The sequence below is a fragment of the Desmodus rotundus genome, chromosome 3 (genome assembly GCF_022682495.2).
Source record: "Desmodus rotundus isolate HL8 chromosome 3, HLdesRot8A.1, whole genome shotgun sequence".
NCBI lineage: Eukaryota > Metazoa > Chordata > Mammalia > Chiroptera > Phyllostomidae > Desmodus > Desmodus rotundus.
In genome coordinates this window covers 153,377,891-153,397,089 of record NC_071389.1, presented here as the reverse complement: position 1 = coordinate 153,397,089, position 19,199 = coordinate 153,377,891, and the positions used below count along the sequence as shown (strand labels likewise).

The 19,199-nt window shown below is 41.6% G+C and overlaps 1 protein-coding gene across 3 annotated transcripts in view; it reads left to right on the top strand.

Moving 5' to 3' along the window:
- DIP2B (disco interacting protein 2 homolog B) overlaps positions 1-19,199 on the top strand; it is a 211,119-nt gene that overhangs the window by 84,920 nt on the left and 107,000 nt on the right. The window lies entirely within an intron of this gene.

Genomic DNA, 19,199 nt, shown 5'->3' with positions numbered 1-19,199 from the left:
TTTGGTGCCAGGCACCATCTTTGCCCCTGTGTTTTCTGCTTCGTGCTTATCCTGGTTTGCCACAGTTGCCGCTCCTATTCTGTAATTCAGCACTCTCGGCCTGTGATCGGGGAGCAGACGTTCTCTCATTCTCGTCGTTAGCCGCTCAGGGCTGGATCACAGAGCAGCTCTTGGGGTTCTGGAAATCCCTGTCGTCAGTCTTGAGAAGGTTCATATACTTCAGACTTCAAGCTTGTGTATTAATTTACTGAAGTAGTTTCTACCTTTTCCCTCTTAGGAATCCATTAGTAGAAGAAAATGAGGCAGAAATATAGCAGGACTTTGCATTCTCACAAATGGTACAGAAGTACCAAAGTTTAAGTACCACACTTTTCAGACTATAAGATGCACCCTCCCCCGAATTTAGGGGTGGGGGTGGGGGTGTGTCTTACAGTCCGAATGTAGCTTACATTTACATTGCTGAAATATTCTGTTATTTATGTTATTAAATATTTTACCACATTTTTTGCTTCAAATTTTTTTCCTATTTTCCTCCTCTAAAACCTAGGTGGGTCTTATGATCTGAAAAATATGGTAATTAAATATATATATTTCAGTAATATAATTGATATCTAAGTTAAAATTCAATATTTAACACTTGCAGTAACTATTTCTCTCCAGCAAATAAGTTATATCAATGTAAAGAGAAAACTAGGCAACATCATGCCTTTTTATAAATTAGCAAAGAATTTTCTGCCTTTTATATGTCCAGTTTGAAAAGAGGACCGGGCAGTGTGGGGGAACTGGGAAGAGAGAGTGTCATAGTGCATGGAGTGGGCACTTAGTTATGTCTCCGCCCGGCAACTGCCTAGTCTAATAAAAAGCATGTGAAGTAGTCGGGAACTGGGTCTTTATAAGAGACTCGCGTCGTTCAGTGCCGCTCAGGCTGGAAGAAGGGGGGGAGCCATGGCTTGGCGCGCCGTCGGGGTGAGGAGGAAGGTTATTGGCTGCCTTTCAGATTTTTAGGCTGGTTGTTCACCTCGGGTGATTGAGCCTGGTCTGATTCTTTTGTTGGGACAGGACACAGTGGAGGTCTTTTCTCAGGAACTGCACAAGGATAAATTCACAATGATGATAAAGCCGTGGACTGTTTCCAGGCCTTGGCTCGCTGAATTAGTACATTGGAGAGATGTTGACCTTGGCACTGACCGGAGCACCAAATTCCTTTCTCTGCATTGTTTTGCATCTCGTGCAAACTCCTGCTGAATCGTACTCTTCCTGATAGTGATAGTACACTGAATACTCTGCTAATTACAGAATAAGCTTTTGAAAGAATTAACTGCAGATGAGGTAGGCAAAAATTATTTATAGTACCAAAAGATTTACTCCATGAACGCTTTAAATAGCAAAGTCCTTCATGCTCCTAAATATGATTGCTTATACGCACTTTGTAAGAGACAAATGTATTAATTATAACAAGGAAATCTCTTGGCACTATGCAAACCCAACCTCACCCCATTTCCTTATGAACTTACATTATCAAATGGCATATGTAGTATTACATACACAGTATATAATACAAGTAAAAGGCACAGTAGTAGGTTATTTTCTGTGGCTGACCTTTAGAAATGTTATCTTTCATTAATTTATAACTGGATGGCATTGTTGACAGATGAAGTAGTCTGTATGATATCAGTTCTGTGGAATTTTTATAATTTACTTTATGGTCTGGTAGTGGTCAGTTTTCATAAATGTTCTGTTTGTTTAAAAAGGGGATATGGATATGAGGTCTGTCCAGAAAAAGCCCAGCCATGGTTAATATAACAAGCACAGTTTGCACGACATCGATGTAACCTGGCAGCCAAGGAGAGTGGACTGGAATGCACATGCATGAACAATGATGACTTAACTGTACTAGTCAGTGGGGGTGGTAGATGCTGCCAAGTGAGCATGTGTACTGTGTGGCCATGGCATTCAAAATGACTGAGTGAGTAGAGCAACGAATCTGTATCTAATTTTGCATTAAGCTTGAACATTCTTCCACTGAAACTATTCGGATGATTCAGAAGGCTGTAGCTATGGGCACCTGGTGATTGGCAGCTTCATCATGACAACACACCCACTCATGCATCACGTCTCATGCAGAGTTTTTTGGTGAAGCATCAAATCACCCAGGTGACTCAGCCCTTCTCCAGCTCAGATTTGGTGCTACAACTTCTGGCTTTTCCCAAAATTAAAATCACCTTTGAAAGGAAGGAGATTTCAGACTGTTCATGAGATACAGGAAAATACGACAGGGCAGCTGATGGTGACCGGGAGAACTGCATGAGATTCCTAGGTGCCAACTTTCAAGAGGACTGAGGCATCCTGTCCTGTGTACGTTTCTTGTATCTTGTATCTTCTTCAATAAATGTCTCTCTTTTTCATATTAGATGGCTGGATACCTTCTGGACAGACCATATCGTGTATATATATATCCATTTCAATTAGACTTTCACAAGATTTAAGCTTTATAGAAATTGAGTGGCTCTTCTCAGTTCTTCCAAGTATGGTACATAGTTGGAATTATTTTAGATGCACAGGAAATATAGCATCCATTGTATGTAAAGAGTGGAAAGAAATAAACATGACGAACTGCTAAAGATTCTTATAAATGACTAAGAAGTTTATATACACATACCCGTACCTCCATCAGTACAGTCTGTTTTCGAGATAACAGTATATTTTGAATAGCTGTGATTTGATTGATGAAATTTTGGATGCAATGAGGTTCTTTTTTAACCCTTCATTGAGGTGTAATTAACATGCCATCCAATTTACCCATTTAAAGTATGCAATTCATTGTTTTTTAGGAAATTCGCAGAGTTGTGCAACCATCATTACATTTACATTACATTACAATTTTAGAACATTTTATACCTGGGCCCCCCACCCTCTGAACTTCCACCTCCAGACCCCCCAAAGCTGTGTCTTGCACCAGCTTTATAGCCCCCCAAAGAAATGCATCAAGCAGTCCTCGTCTCCCCCGCAGCAATTATAATTTATTTTATGTCTGTATGGATTTGCCTATTCTGGACATTTCATGTAAATGCAGTCATACAAAATGTCATCTTTTATGTCTGGCTTCCTTCACATAGCAAAATACGCCTTCGTGGTTCATCCCTGTTGTGACACGTGCCAGTGCATCATTCCTTTCATTGCTGGGCAATATTGCATTGTTTCGATAGACCACATTTTGTTTATACATTCATCCGCTGATAGACATTTGGGTTGTTTGTGTTTATGAATAATACTTCCATAAACTGCAAATATAAATTTTTGTGCAAGTATATGTTTTCACCTCAGGAAGTGTTTTTAGCTGATCTTCTACATAAATGTCGCCCAATCCAGAAAGGCATACAACCCACATCAGAACACTTTCATTTGTAATTTGTTCTGAGATTATATGGTTGGGCTAGGGACTGAGTGAGTCAAGAGGGGAACTAACATTTATTGAGTGTCCACCCTTGACCAAGCACTTTGCTAGGAGCTCTGCATACATCATCTCACTCAGTCCTGCTAACAGTCCTGTGAGACAGGTACAGCTTTCCTCATTGTGCAGATAAAAAAACAAGGACCCAAGAACCTTAAATGACTTGTTCAAAGAGACATAGCTGATAAGTGATGAGCCAGGCTTATAATATACATGTGTCTGACTTCTAGAGCATCATACAGAAATGGAAGAGTCAGAAAATTTTAAACATTAAAAGAAAAAAAGTTTTTTAATGGTAATCTTCTTTTACCAAATCAGGTCTTTCCAATGATTTTACCTTTCTTCCTTTCCTTTACTTGACGGTATTTCTTTTCTACTACTGATAAGGCCATTGCTCTGTGTCTCTGTGTTCAGTAGTAAAATCTTTTGGCTAAGTTGAGGGTATTTTGTCCAAACACAGTCTTATACTGAAGCTTGATTGAGTGTAATCAGTAAAAGCAGCTTTGCTCCAGTTGAAGCTTGGAGAATTTCCTGGAATTACTAATGGCTCCGCTTTTAGTCTGAAAACAGAGGAAAAACATCATTCCTCACACAGCTTGCTTATTTGCAGGCTGTAGTCCTTCAACAATTGGCAAATTAGTAATTGGAATTTGTATTCACATGTCTATTTTCAACCGATAGTTTATTTAGATAATATTTTGATGGAGAACTCTTAACATATCAAATGATTGCTGTTTTAACTTCAAGAATAAAAATAAACACAAGTACAATGTAGAAATGCTGTTTCGATGGTGCTAAACCTTTCATGGAAACAGCATCTGTCAGAAGCATTAGCACTAGCACAATGTGTTGATGAATCCAGGTCAAGGCTTTTAATGTGTGTACTTAAGTAATTTTACGTTAGTTTAAAGGTTGCTTTGCAATATTCTAATGTTAAGTAAGTAAACCAGATTTACTTTGTACTACAGAGTCCAGTCTAGATCAAAGTCTCATAAGACTGCGTGTGAAAAAAGATTTATCAAGAGGATTAATAGTAAGAAGTTTATAAGGGTGTTTCTCACCTGTGTCACAGTTAAATTGGCTTTTAAAAGTTTTAATACCGTGGTTTGTGGTTCTGGAGGGGACTGCCACTGACTGGAAATCAGCTCTTTTACTGTGTATTTTTTGGATTATGGGTTTGACTATATGTAATAGAGACCCCAAATAAGAGGTATTTAAATAAGACAGAAGATGATCTCTAGGACATTTAATAGCCGGCACTAGTATGGCAACTCCTCTTCAGGTCACTGGGCTTCAGGCTCTTTCTGTCCTGTTCCTTCGCCATCCATGGGTCTGGCCATCACCCGTGGTCTGGAGATGGCTGTCTACCACAGTCGCATGTCAGCCACCAGGAAGGGGAAAAAGAGGGGGCTTGCCTTTCCCTTTAAGAACACGACCTGGATGTCCCACACATTCCGCCCAGACCACATTGGCCAGCACTTAGTCATTTGACCACACCTCGCTATGCGGGGACTGGGAAATGTGGTCAGGCCCCTGAATGGTGGTTTTGTCCAGCTAGAAATGTTACTATGGAAGACAAAAGAAGATACAGCGGCTGGGGGCGGGGAGAGGGGCACTTGTTTCTCCTTAAACCCCTTGGCACACAAACTGCTTGTGCTTGGCTTTCTTGATGATATTTTCTCATCTTTCATATTCTGTTAAAACATTACAATTACATTCTTTAAAAAGCTTTATTCTGAAAAAACTGTGTTACAAAAACACTTGTTTCAAATGGGGAAGGGAATAAGAAAATAGTATTTTAGATTGACCAAGTATTTTAATACAAGAATAATAGTAATCATAAAAATACAAAAATTCTAAGTGTATAGCTGTAACCCCTAAATGTAATCGAACATATCCAACATTTGATTATTTCTAGCTTTTCTTCTGGAATAATGTCTTTGCTTATTACCACTGCTGTCCTGATGGGCAGTGTTTATTCTCTTCAATCATATTTTCATACATTGACGGCATTCAAGGTCTGTCGTGTTTTCTCTAGTTATATTTAGATACGTGGCAGGGCTTTGCTGTTTGGAGGGTGAGTTTAGGGAAAGAATGGTGTACTGGGTTTTTCATTATTACTGGGTATACGTAGCAGCAGTGTGTATTTTTCCTTTTAATTTCTAACTTTGTGATTAGTACATTGAAGTACAGGAAATATCTGTTCAAACTCTGAAGTATTATTCCTTGCATTGTTGTTTTTGCTATTTTAGGAAGGAATTTGGCTGTTGTTCTTTTTTTTTTCCCCTCCAAGTGAAACTGCAGGAAAGAAGTAGATCTTTTGATACTGATATTGGAGATTTAAATATCTCTGGGGGAACAATAGGCACTCACATTACGGAAAGAGCCAAACCAGACTTGTCAGCATAGCTCCTAAACATGGGGGCTAGGCATTTAGAAAATTAGAAGTCATTCAGAGGAATCCTTAAGCAGTTCATCATACCTCTTTCTTTCACTGTCCTTTTTTACCTGCTAAGTATATCAGCTCTTGGGCTACTGAAATACCACGGTCAGCTGTCTGTTACAAAGGTTATTTTTATTATTTTTCTCCTTTCCCCACCCTTGCTCAGGGAGCCTCTTTTCCTAAGAGTATTATTAACATTTATTCTTTTTCTAAGGCTGCATTGAGGGGCGTGGGTTGTTTTTATTTAATTTTTAAAAACAGTGACCACCAGTTATTTATTTTAAATGGCCACAGTAAAAGGGGGACCAGCAGCAGCATCTGGATGTCTTTTATGAATGCCTGATCCAGGGTGGCCCCTTCTGGGTTCGGGAGCCCCCTTTTTCCTTCCCACCACTGCCACTGAGGGTCCTCTCCCCTCCCTCTGCCTCTCCCACAGTGGCCCATCCCTCAGTCACTCTGTGCCCTGTGGAGGGCACAGGCCCGGCCCTCCACCCTCTGAACTTCCACCTCCAGGCCCCCCAAAGCTGCGTCTTGCACCAGCAGTCATCTCGTCACTTGCCGTCTCTGGCCCAATCCCCCAGGCCTTTGGGAGAAAATGCCCAAGAAAATTTTAGTTTTTAGTGTTTTCTCTAAAATGTAAATTAATCTTTGGTCTTTTATTCTTTATCACTTTCTCATGGCTTTTGCTTTTAATAGGTTTTTTTTTTTTTCTTTCTTGGTCTTTCAAAGTTCAAAGCGAGAGAGGAAGACCAGGGATGGGAAGTAGCAGAGGAGAATGAGCCCGGCAGGAAGCCTGTATGTCCTCCTGATCTGCCCTCCCAGCTCCCCCTCGCTCGCTCTCCTTTTGGAACCCCTGTTTCTTCCTGACAGGGCTGTGTTCTGCCGTCCCGAGATGGGTCCTAAGTGCATTTCCCATAGACGCTTTATAAAAGTACGGAAGTCAGGGATGCAAATCATTATTCAGCAAGTATTTAGTATTGCTTGCTTGATTGGTTATGGACCAATTAGTACTTGCTAGCTTGGATCCCATCGTCCTCCCTTCCTTCCATCCTCCTTTCCTCTTGAACCCCAGCTCCAAATTATTCACATTGTCAGCCCTCTCTCAGCGGCTGCTGGAGAAAATCACAAAAGTGGAAATTGGTGCCACTGAAAATGCTGCTCTCTTGTCTCCCTGGGCCCTCAGCAGTGCCTCACGCACTGTCTGTGTCTCTGGTTAACTCCCTTTGCCCTTAGAGTAGCGGATGTCATTGAGTTCTTGCCCTGTGCCAGGCACTAAGAACTTTGCATGCATATCTTCCTAATCCTCATAACAATGGGTAGGTTCTGTTATCTTTGTGTTACCGTTGAGGATAGTGAGGCGGAGAGAGGCTAACTTTTCAAGAAACAACTGGCTAACAGTGGGCAGAGCTTGGACTGCAGTCTGTAGCAACTGCACAGGCCTCCCATTCCTCTAGTGACCCCGAGTATCTCACTGAAACCCTCTCTTCCCGCTTTTCAGTCCCTCTCAGCAAAGAGCCGAGAGAGGCATCTTCAAGTGGTAAAGAGCTTGGACACTGGAGCCAGACCATCTGGTTTGAAGGTGGCTCTCCCACAGATAAATGTGTCCTGTGCAGGCCACTTACTCTCCCTGTGCCTCACTTTCTTACCTGAGAACTTGAACCAATAATATCACCCCCTGGATTGCTTTGAAGATTAAACGAGTTAACACATGTGAATGCTCTAGATGAATGGGACCTGGCATGAGATAAGAACTAAACGAATGTGGGGGGAAAAGAGAGAAAAACCCTTTGCTCAGACTCCTATGCAGAAGGAAATTTAGAGGTCATCAGGCCAGAGCCCTGCCCCCAGTGCTCCTCCAACATCAGTGTTTGTTTTTCCATCCGTGTCTCCTTTCTTAGAGAAAAACGTGCAATATAAGTCCTACAGTGCATCCAGCCGTTTATGCATCTTGACAAACAATGAGATAAAAAGGCTGTTTGGGTACTTGTAGTGACCGCCCAGGGTTTGCAGGTCCTCTAGGGCTGCCCCAAGGGCTGAGGGTAAACCTCTCCACACCCATAAAGCTCTCTCGGGTCAGGGACACAGAGCATTCCCAGCTTGGCTGGGAAGCCCTGGAACTATCCCCGTGGGTAATCCATGCCCCCAGCTGTGGGGCTTATTCCTTCGTATCTTCTCAGGAACAGCAGTCTTTGTTAGCTACCTTGTTCTTTTGCTATTTACTTATTTACTTATTTATTTATTGATGTTACTTTCCTGCTTAAAGCCCTTCAATGGCTTTCTCTCTCATTTATAATAAATCCCAAATCCTTCAAATGGTCTCTCGGACCTTGGAGGATCTGGGCTCCCGCCTGCCCCCAGCCTCATCCCAGCGCCGCTTGCCACACTGCCTTTCAGGGGCACTCCTGCCCAGACCCATCCCACTCAGGGTCTTCACAGTGGATCAGCTGAGCATACCACTGCAGGCCCACAGCCCTCTGCCCCAGCTTCTGTTTCATTTTCAAAATATTTTAACATACTCATTTTCTTAGGACTCAGCTTAAATATCACTTCCTCAGAGCAGCCTTCCCCAGCTGCCCAGACAAGGTCGTGTCCTGGGTTTGAACCTTCCATGCCCGTTTGTTCTGAGCACGTACTGCTGAAATCTGTCAGAGCTCTCAGCCCCCTGCACAGCTTCTGTGTAGCCCTTGTCAAACTTGAAATTAAGTCATTAATTATATCATTATTTTTGGATGTCTCTCTGGGCTGCAAGAGTCTATAAACTTAATGATTGATGATGACTGTAAATTTCGGGACCATGAGGTCTTCTGTCCTGTACCTCTCAAGTAGTGCTTTGCAGGTAGGAAGTTCTTAGTATATTTGGTTGTATCAGTGTTTCAACCTCTCTAGTAGCTCTTTCTACGAGACTTAAATTCGTCCATCCTTAAGAACAAGGGGGAAAAAGGCTCACTCTCTTTGACTCTGTAAGCCTTCTGTAGATACTGCCCCGTATTTGTTCACTTTATAACAAACACTGAAAGGAAAAAATCTGTTACTCTCACCTCACCTCTTACCCATTCTTCAGTACTCTAAATAAACTCTCTTCTTCCTTCACTGTCCCTTTAAAACTGTTCTTTATTGGGCCGCTGGTGATCTAGCTGCCAAATCCAGCAGGTAGATTTCAACCTTTATTTTACATTTGTGACCGTGTACATTATTCTTCTCCTCTTTCCCTCTCCCTTCTCTCTCACTCCCCCATTCGCTCCTGGTCTTGCTGTGTCCCTGTGTTACTTCTTTTTCCTCTGCCCAACCTTTAAATGTCTGTTTTCTTCAGGATTCCTCTTCTGGCCTTCCCTTCTCAGGCTGCATTCCTGCTGGTGATATCATTAACACCCAAGCCTTCAGCTGTCACTTCCTACACTGATGGTGAAAATCTACTATCTGTCCTAGAGCTTATCTTATCAATTGCCTACTAGATAATCTTCCCTTGGTTCTGACTTGCCACACATAACAGTGCCAGGCAGGTGGCATCCATCCAATGTAAGCCAGAAGGAGCCATAGAGCTCACTCAATCCTCATTCCTACCGATGAGGAAACAGGCCCAGAAAAGTGCAGTGGCTTGCCTGGGACCAGAGGGCTAGTTTGGAGCAAAACAAGGAGGAAAACCTATCTCCCAAAGTATGTAATTCAAGGCTATAAATCCATGCCAACCACATAAAGATCATCTGTTTTCTTTCTCATTGGAAAGGCCCTTTCCACTCTGACCTAACCAAGCTGCTTATTTTAGGGTCCACATAGTGTAGCAGTGACAGTGTTCTCTCGGCTGTGCTGTCCCCTGAGCATCTTTGGTCACCAGGGCGATGTAAACCAGCTACCAACAAAAATCTTCGCCTGTTTAAAGAACTTTCGCTTGGTTTCTGCACTTGCAAGAGGAACATAGTTCGATTGTTTATCCATTGTTAATTGTGTCTCCACCACTGATAAAGAATGCCTGGCACATGCACTGTTTCATTCAGATTCAGTGATTGGCATAGATATTATTACTTACTGCCTAATTTTTTTTTCAAACTGTAAGAGAAAGTTTATTTAGAAAGTTACAGAGGTAGGGAAATTGAGCCAGATGGGCGTGTGGAATCAGGAGGTGGTTTGAGGCAAAAGGAGGGCCCTGGGAGCTTAGGACAGAGAAAGAGAGGCAGAGGTGATGTGCCCAGTGGGGGGTGGGGGGGGGGAGGCAAGGCAAGGGTGTGCTCCCGAGAGGGGGAGTGCCCTTATTGCCTAATTCAAAAAAATTATTCTGATGAATGTCAGAATAAAGGCAAATTAATTGAATATACCTACCTGTTCTTGCAAGAAGCAGTTTTGTTTTGTTTTGTTTTTTATTTTTCTGAGGAACATTAAAGATGAAAGTCAGGTAAAAGGAGAACCCGTAAAGAAAACAACCTTCTCTTCCTGCCCTATTTTTTCCTGGGAGTTTTTCCCTGGCACTTTCAACTTTAACCCTAAATTAAAACCACAACATCCATAGTTAAAGGCATGTTAGTCCTGTTCTGTGCATAATGGCACCCTCTTATATGTGTGCATTTACATATATTCATTTTAACTAATCTCTGCTCATCTGGTTTAGAAATTTGTACCTCCTCTTTGATGTCAGTTTTCCTTCTTGTAGCTGTGGGCAGTCAAAGGCATTTCACAACTAAGTTGGCTCTTACTGCTGAGGGTCTAGCACCATAATATGTCCTCAGAGGCACTGAATGCATTTTCTCCTTTTGTTTTCTAAATGAGAACCTATCAGCTTAGAATTTTTAAAATAACCCGTTTAAGGATAAAGTTATTGTTAGGACTTAAGGGCTGGCTGGGGTGGTGTCAACTAAAACTAGCTGAACGTGCGCTGCGTGCCAGGGACTCCTGCACTTGTCCCGTATTCAGGACTCGTCATAAGGTAGGAGTCATTCCAGTTTTACCTCTTGTGAAACTGAGGCAGAGTTGTTCAGTGACTTGTCCAGGAGCCAGTAAATGGCAGGCGCAGGGTCCAAACCCAGGTCTGCCTCAGGCTAGAACCTGTGCTTTCTCCACCAGCCGAACCATCCCAGGGATTCCTCTTGCTCTGTGCAAATACTCAGGTCATTTATATAGCACAGTTCTTGTTTGCAGCCGTCGTTGTTCTAATGGACAAGTGAACATACCTTTTGCATTAGATGGATTAATTTAGCCAGCTCCCTGATGATGTAGTCAGAGTTTAGTTTCTCAGTGTGTTTCAAATGGTTTACTCTGTTGGTTTTTTATCTGTTTGAACTTGCTTGATGCCTTAGGTGAAATACCATCTGTAAGAAGTCATATATATTTGACCTAGAAAACAGAACTGTGCAGCCAAAACAATTCTATGATTTGAGTTTTGGGAGAAAGCAATCTGGGCTTATTCTTAAGTCCTCGACATGGAAAATGTCTAGTTGTTGTTTTAAATGAGGTGAGAGGACATCTATTGAGAATGGAAATTTGTCCTAAAGTTCATTCCCTTGGAACTCTTTTGAAAGATTATTAGAAAGAAGAGAAACTATAATTTTTGTAAGCTGCTATTTGAAGTCTTTTAGAACCACTGAATTTTTTCCAAAAGAAAAATTAGATAGAATAAAAATTCTTCTTTTCTTTTACCAGATTGAAGTATTTTAATAGTTTATTTCTGGATAAACTATAAAAATATTGTACTGTTTTGCCCTCCATTCAACCTAAGATTTGTTCTACCAATGTGTAGAAAGAAACTATAGAGATATGGCAAGAACAATAGTTAGGAAAAGACAAATGCAACCCTGGCTGGGGTTGGTTCAGTTGGTTAGAGTGCTGTCCTGGTACACCAAGGTTGTGGGTTCTATCCCTGGTCAGGGCACATACAAGAATCAACCAATGAATGCATAAGTAAGTATAACAACAAATCAGTGTTTTCTCTCTCTCTCTCTCTCTCCCTGTCTCTAAAATCAATTAAAAAAAAAAAAAGACAAATGCCAAAAAGCCCTGTTGCTGGAGTAAGGCCATTGTTTTGTGTGACTATGAGCCTTTATTTTGTGTTTGTGAGCCTTTATATATCACCTCTGGAAGGAGGATGTTTGGAGGATTGGTGGCTGGTGCATGTAATTTATTGAATGGAATTATTATTGCAAGAAGAACATGATAAAATTTAATAATGAAAATTGTCTTCTAGCCAGCCTCTCCTGCACATGATCTAAATCCTCTGCCTTTTTCAGTTTTGCAAAGATTGACCTCATTCACGTTCACGGCTATATTTTTGACTTTCTCTGTATGTGTCTACTTAAAAATCCCTAATGTATGAATAGCCACAACCCCACTCCTCTTCCCCATTTCCAGCCACAGCAAACATGTAGCACCTTCCTGGTGTAAGATGTACATGTTTATTAGAATAAGTTTATTAGATACAAGTATAGGTTTGAAGGTGATGACTCTAGAGCTTTTTCTTCTTAGTTTTCTTTCTTTCCCTACTAATTACTCCTTAACAAAAAAGAAAGGCCACACTCTCTTTTAGCTGACTATTTAGTTGTGATGCATAATAACTTCTTGCTGAGTTTTTCAACTGCACTCTGACACAGTTGCCACAGTTGGCTGTCTCAAAAAATGATTAAAAGATAATTCACTCAGTGTCCTGTTGGAGTAGCGGGGGAGGATAGGATTTTTGAATGCCTTCTGCAAAGTCATCAGAAAGAAGAAAAGAAAAAAAAGAAAGTCATCCATATTTTGGAGTGAGTCATAGAAATTGTTTATGTCATGGTGTTCATTTTATGCACAGTAGGTTAGTTTTATACTTCTATTGCATTTGACTTGCGGGCCGCCTACAAATAAACGTTTCTTTTTCTGTAAAGGTGTTTCTTTTGTTTATTGAGGAGAATTTTTAGGTGAATCAAATGAATGGGTATCAGAATATTTTGAACCTTTAGAATGACGGTCGTGTCCTGTAGACACATTTAATGAAGAGGAAAGAGGGATGTACATTGGCGACGTATGAGATAAATATCAGTACTGTATTTCAAGTGTCTGAGGATTCTGTGTGGGGGCACAAACAGTGGGTGGCGCCCTCCCATTTTGCTGGGCCTGCCTGAGCGGCAGTAGGCCCCTGTCCTGTTCATTGGAGACTGAAGTTACAGCTCCCATATCCTTCCCTTGCTCCAAGCATGCCACTCCCTTCCACAGAAACTGGGTCTTCACCCTCAGCACTGTCTCTCCCGATAGTCACCCTTCAAGACCCAGCCTAAGAGCAGCTTCTGTGAAGTTTTCTCAGTCTTTCTGAAGCTGAATTTGGAGTGCCTTTCTGACAATGAATATAGATAGGGTAGTGTTTAAGAGGAGGGACCTTGGATCCTGGGCCCAGTGCTGGGTTCAAATCCCGATAACAGCATTTACCTAGGTATGACAGTGCCAAGTAACTTAAACTTCCAATGCTCAGTAGCCTTACCTATGAAATGGGAATGATGATGATATCACCTTATAAGACTGTTTGTTGTGAGGCCCTGGAAACAGATGTATAGTTAAGTGCTTGATGAGTGTTCACTTACTTGTTGAATATTATAATTATTTTTATTACCATTATTTCTTTTGTACTCCCACAGAACTTTGTACATAATCTCTAATGTAGCACTTATGGCTGGCTACACTTAGAGATTGTAGCCAAACTTATTGTTTAGACTGGGGACTTCCTGAAGACATAGATACTGTTTTATTCATCTTTGCTTAACACTGCATGTCATTCATTCAGTGCTCAAAACTGCTTTTCATGGGATCCCCAGAGTCCCCCCAGCCATTGCCACTTCTGACTAACTAGGTGTGACTTTGAGGCAGGGCTGCAGTGACACATACCTTTTTATTTCAATTGGAGCAGAAAGACTTTATGGCTGGAGCTGCAATCCTTGTTCTCTGCCCATCAATTTTATGTAGACATAGAACCTGGGGACCCTTCGCAATTTCCCAAACCCTGATTCGTTTAGGACCTGGTTGTTCAGGGTGCTGTGCAAGGTCATCTGTGAAAATTATTTAGCATCACCCTACTTTTCTCTGGAAGAATCCTAAGGAAACTCCCAAACATGACCATACCCTTTCAGAGCCAGTCAGCAGCTAAGTGATTGCATCATTAGGAGTTTATGTTATAATTCAGGAAGGCCAGACCCAAACCAAAATGTCACCCGCTCTGTAAAGCTTTTCTTTCCCTACCCGGCAGAGGTCTTGAGGCTTCCTTCGGGTTCCGCCCTGCGTTGGTGTGCATCTCTGCCGTGGCACTGAGGGAAGGCTTGTTTGCCTTCCTCTCCTTCCTTAGCGACGCAGTGGCCACCCCCGCCTCCCTCCACCTGGCCAGTGGCATAGGCTTCAGTAGGCTTTCAATGAAAGTTTGTTGATGTGGGTACTTTCTGTAGTCCAGACTCCATACTAAGTCTTTTTAATCCCAATAAAAACTTAGCAAGGTAGATATTATTGCTCCCCATTTTACAGACCCAGAAACCGAGACGCACCAAGAAGTTGGGTAAAATTTGCCTAGAGTCACACAGCCGCAGAGCCTTGAGGCTGTGCTCCAGAGGCGGCTCTGTTTTGTGCAGACTGAGCTGCCTCACAGCACTGTGCCGTGTCACCGAGTAATGTGCGCTCGATGGCGAAGTGACTGGTAGGACTGCTTCTCCCATCACCGCTGACCTTTAAGAGGCATGGCTGGGCTGGCAGGCTCAACACACCTCTTCTCATACCCCTTGGTCAGTCTGCTTGAAGATGATTTGTGGGCTGCTTTTGCCAGGCCGCTGCCATTGTCCCAGGTGGTGAGGAGAGAGGTTGGGAACATACTGCCTTTTTGTTCCACACTGCACGTGTCTTTCCACGTGTCTGCTATTGGCTACTCAGGAGTGTGGCAGTGCCGAAGCAACTAGACAGTCTTAAACTGTCTCTTGGGTGTCTGGGTCAATGTCTTATCAGGCCAGGTGCCTCCACACCTGCCCGGCTGCCGACACACGTACTCTTCTGAGTGTACCTGTGGGTAGAGAACATGTTACCCTAGTTGGAGGGGAAGGCTAATCCTCCCTTTGTTTAGTTCTCAGAAAACTTGAAGAGCAGGTTTAACTCCAATCTATGCCATTTTAATGCAAATTTTATACTGGTAGAGCTATACACTCCTTTTTGTTTTATATGCCAGATGGCAAAAAAAAAAAAAAAAAAAAAATCTGCTCTGAGTAAGAATGTCTGTGGTTGACTTAGTGTCTGTGAGCTCCCGAGGCTCCACGCTGTCCCTTGAGGCTGTGTCGCTGAGACAGCGTTCTCCCCCTCCCCTGTCTCTGCCCTCCTCACCACACTACCCAGCACACTCCACACACGGTTCTTCAGTGCCCAGTGATTTGTGTACATTTCTCTCTTCAGGCAGGCCAGGCGTTGCTTTTCTGGCCATCTTTGAGGTCTAGCTGTCAAGTTTCAATAAACCTTTGGTCCACTGGATTTCTCTCCCTGAGCCTTTCAGCTCCTGCTAATGTAAAGACCTATTTTTCTCCCATTTCCAGTTTTCTATTCAAGTACACATGTCTCTTTGATTTATTGTTCTCTCACTGCCTCCATTGTATTGATTCATTCAGTTTCTCATTCAACAAGTGTGTATTAAAGTGCCAGGCATGGGCGGGCTACAGAGAAGGACAGACACAATCCCTGCCCTTGAGTGCACAATCTAGCAGGGACACAAGTGATTAAAAGTCGGTGCTGTGCTGAGTGTGTCACAGCAGTGTGCGGAGTTGTAGGGGCACCAAGCACAAGTGGCTGACAAGTGCTGGCAGGCATCACGAAGAAGGTGACTTTAGAGCAGAGTCTTGTGGTCAAAGAAAAGGGAGAGGACATTTTTAAGTTGGTATATGGCGCATCACCCTAGTCCTCACATTCTCATTGCGGTTTATCTTCTCCTAGGGCTCCTTAATGTCTTTGCTCATTTACGGATTTAATGGAGCTAATTGGCATAGCTAAATTAGAATCTCGTGATTGACTTTTCAAAACCTGAGATGGTTGATTAATGTCCAAGATACCAGGTCTAGCAGTTTGTCCCACGATAATTTATTGACAGTGAATGATTGAGACTCTAAGCACTGAAGAAAGCTTTTAAAAGCCTTTTACTTTATCAGATGTGTTCTGAGCCAGCAGAAGTGGTCTTTGTGTCCCCTAGGGATGGAGGGAGGGAGGGAGAGAGAGAGAGAGACAGACAGACAGACAGAGGTGTGGAGGTAGGGAATCTTATGAGTAGGGAGTGGAACAGGAGAATGCTCTTTTGTTTCTTTTGCAATAAAACAAGACACAGTTTCCTGTTTCTAAGAATGTTTCCTTGATAGGCTCCCACGTCTCTTGTTAGTTGTCTCTGCTCTTGGAGCATTGTACCGCCACAGTTCTAATAGCAAGCCTTGGACAAGGTGTATAGTTTGTAAATATTTGTTGGATGACTAATGGAATAAATAAGTGAATAATGGTGGCATACCAGTATCTTTCTGGGAAGTTTTCTGTTTTATTTCCTGCACTATTCTTGGAAATTCCTCTCTACAAAACTAGTAGGTCAATACAGTAACAGCCAATTTAAAATATCTTAATGAACAGATGGATGTAGTTTGCTAATTTGAAAAGGTTTGGTTTTTATTTTTTAAAAAATGCACTGTGGATTTCTCTTATTTTAGTAGAGAAACAGAAATGAAGGGCTATTATGATTAAATTTGTACAGCCTTGTAAGTTGTCACTATTGCAGCTTTAAAATATTTATTGTTTCTTAAAATAATGGGGGTGCATTGCAGAAAAATTAGAAAATATAGGCAAGCAAAAAGAAAAAAAAGCTAAACCAACCCATATTCTTGCAAGCCATAGCTAACCACTGGTAATATTTTGCTGAATAAAAATCCAGATTTTCTATGCACGTGTGTGTGTATAAAAATATTAATCCAAAAATTGAATATTTTTGGATTAATAAACAGTTTGGACTATATAAACTGTTTAGTGTCATGCCTTTTTGTCCTGTTACACATTATGACCATCCTATCATGTGAACAAATATATATCTGTAGAATCATTCGTTCTTAAAAAATATTTTTGAGATTATACAGATCATTCACACTTATTTTTTTTAAATCAACCTCTGTTATATAGAGCAAGTGAAAAATCCCCCATAATCTTGTCCACCCAAGGATAAACATTAATTTAGTATGTATATAGTCTTCTAGACTGTTTTTTATATATATATAAATATACATATTTATATTTATATATGAAAAATAGATATATGCAAACATATCTATTACTATATTTTTAAAGAGTTTATGTATTTAATTTTAGAGAGATGGGAAGGGAGAGAGAAAAGGGGAGAGAAGCATCAGTGTGTGGTTGCCTCTTGTGTTCCCCCTACTGGGAACCTGGCCCAGAACCAGGCATGTGCCCTGACCAGGAATGGAACCAGCGACCCTTTGGTTCATAGGTCAGCACTCAATCCACTGAGCCACACCATCCAGGGCAGTTCCTTTTTTTTTTTTTTTTAATTACAAAATTAGATCCTATTATATCTACTGCTCTGCAGCTTGCCTTTTACTCTTAATATATTTTAGCCATTTTCATGTGCCACAATACATTTGGAATACCTGCATGTCGTTATGTAGATTAGGGTTTCTCGTTCTCAACACTATCAACATTTTATACTGTAATTCTTTGTTGTAGACTGTCCTGTGCATTGCAGGATGCTTAACAGCATCCTTGACCTCCATCCCTCAGATGCCAGTACCACCCCTTCCACCAGTTGTGACAGAAATGTCTTCAGACCTTGTGAGTTGTCTCCTGGGGGACACAATTACTCCAGCTGAAAGCTGTGATGTGGACGGTCTGCAGTGTGAGCTTCTAGAGTCCTTTCAGATTTTTCATGACAAAGAATGGGCCAGGGAATATTCTTAGTTGATTTTTGTGTACCCACGTGAATGTTATCATTGAATAAATTCCTAGATGTATAGTGGCTGAATCAAAATTTTGATAGCAATGGCCAAATTACTCGTAAGAGATTGTATCAGTTTATTTTTCAGAACTATATTCTGATGATCCCAAAGCTGCTGCATCTCTTTCCTGAGTTCTAGATCCATCTATCCGACTGTTAAGTGGACATCTCCTTTTGTATGTTTCATCATAGGCTTTTCCGAAGCTCAACTCTCATTTACTTTGATCCAGCAAACATGACACTTCTTGCTACATTTCTGTCAAAAAATATCACAATCTGTTTCATTGCTGAAGCCAGAAATCATCTTCTTCCTACATCCAACCAGTCATCAAATCCTATTCAGTCTTCCTTCCAAATGTCTCTTTTAATCCACTCACTTTCCATCCCTTCTCCCACTGTCTTCAAGCTACTACTAAAGTGTCCCGTGATCACTGTAGTAGCATTGGAGGAACTGATCTCTCTAGCTTCTCCTCTTGGTCCCCTTCTCTTCAGGAAGAGTGACCTTGCTGTGCTCCGAGATCTGTGAGTGTTTCCCTCTGGGTAGGCCTGTCAGTGAGCCCTGCCGCCTCGCAGCCTTCTGCTCCACCCGTCAGGTGCCGAGGCCAGGGGCAGCTGACATCCATCACTCCTGATTTCACGTCTGTGTCCGTCAAACTGTACTCCCTCTCCCCTGCAAGTTGAATATTTAATAGGTAAATGTTGTACATTTGAATATGTAAATTACTCTTCATACTAAAATTTGACTTGTAAATAAAGTTTTATCTGACTAAAAAAAAATCTGTTTTGGAAAACAATGCTCTGTTATGTTACCTCACCACATATATCCTCCCCCACTTTGAATTACTCATTCTCCCTTGAATGGCCTCTTGTTCTCCCGCATTTCCCATTCTTTTAACCCTGCACTCTACCCACCCCTTTGCTACCTTTTCTTTAGTTCCTAGCATGTTTCTTGACACTTTAACCACACATTTACTCTGCTGCTAATCAGTTTATTTTTATTACATTTATTGTATATGTACTTTGGTGTGCATTATGTATACTTTTAAAATTTAATCTTGTGAAAAAGACAGCATGTATATAAATACAGATCAGTGACCCGAGGGAAGAGGATATGCAGATTCCAGGCCCAGGTTCCCAGACAGGTGCCAGGGTGCAGAAAGGGCCTTTGAAATATCCCATCCCAGTGCCTGAACCAGGACTTTTCCCCTTAACTATACTTTCAATTTTAAGTGGATCTATATAGCAATACCACTGAATACCTCCCAAATCAATTGTATCCATTTGGTTACACTGAAGCTTCGGAGAGAGAAAAAAAAATGTCAGCCTGGTAGCATTCCATTTCTGTATATCTTCAGTACTGA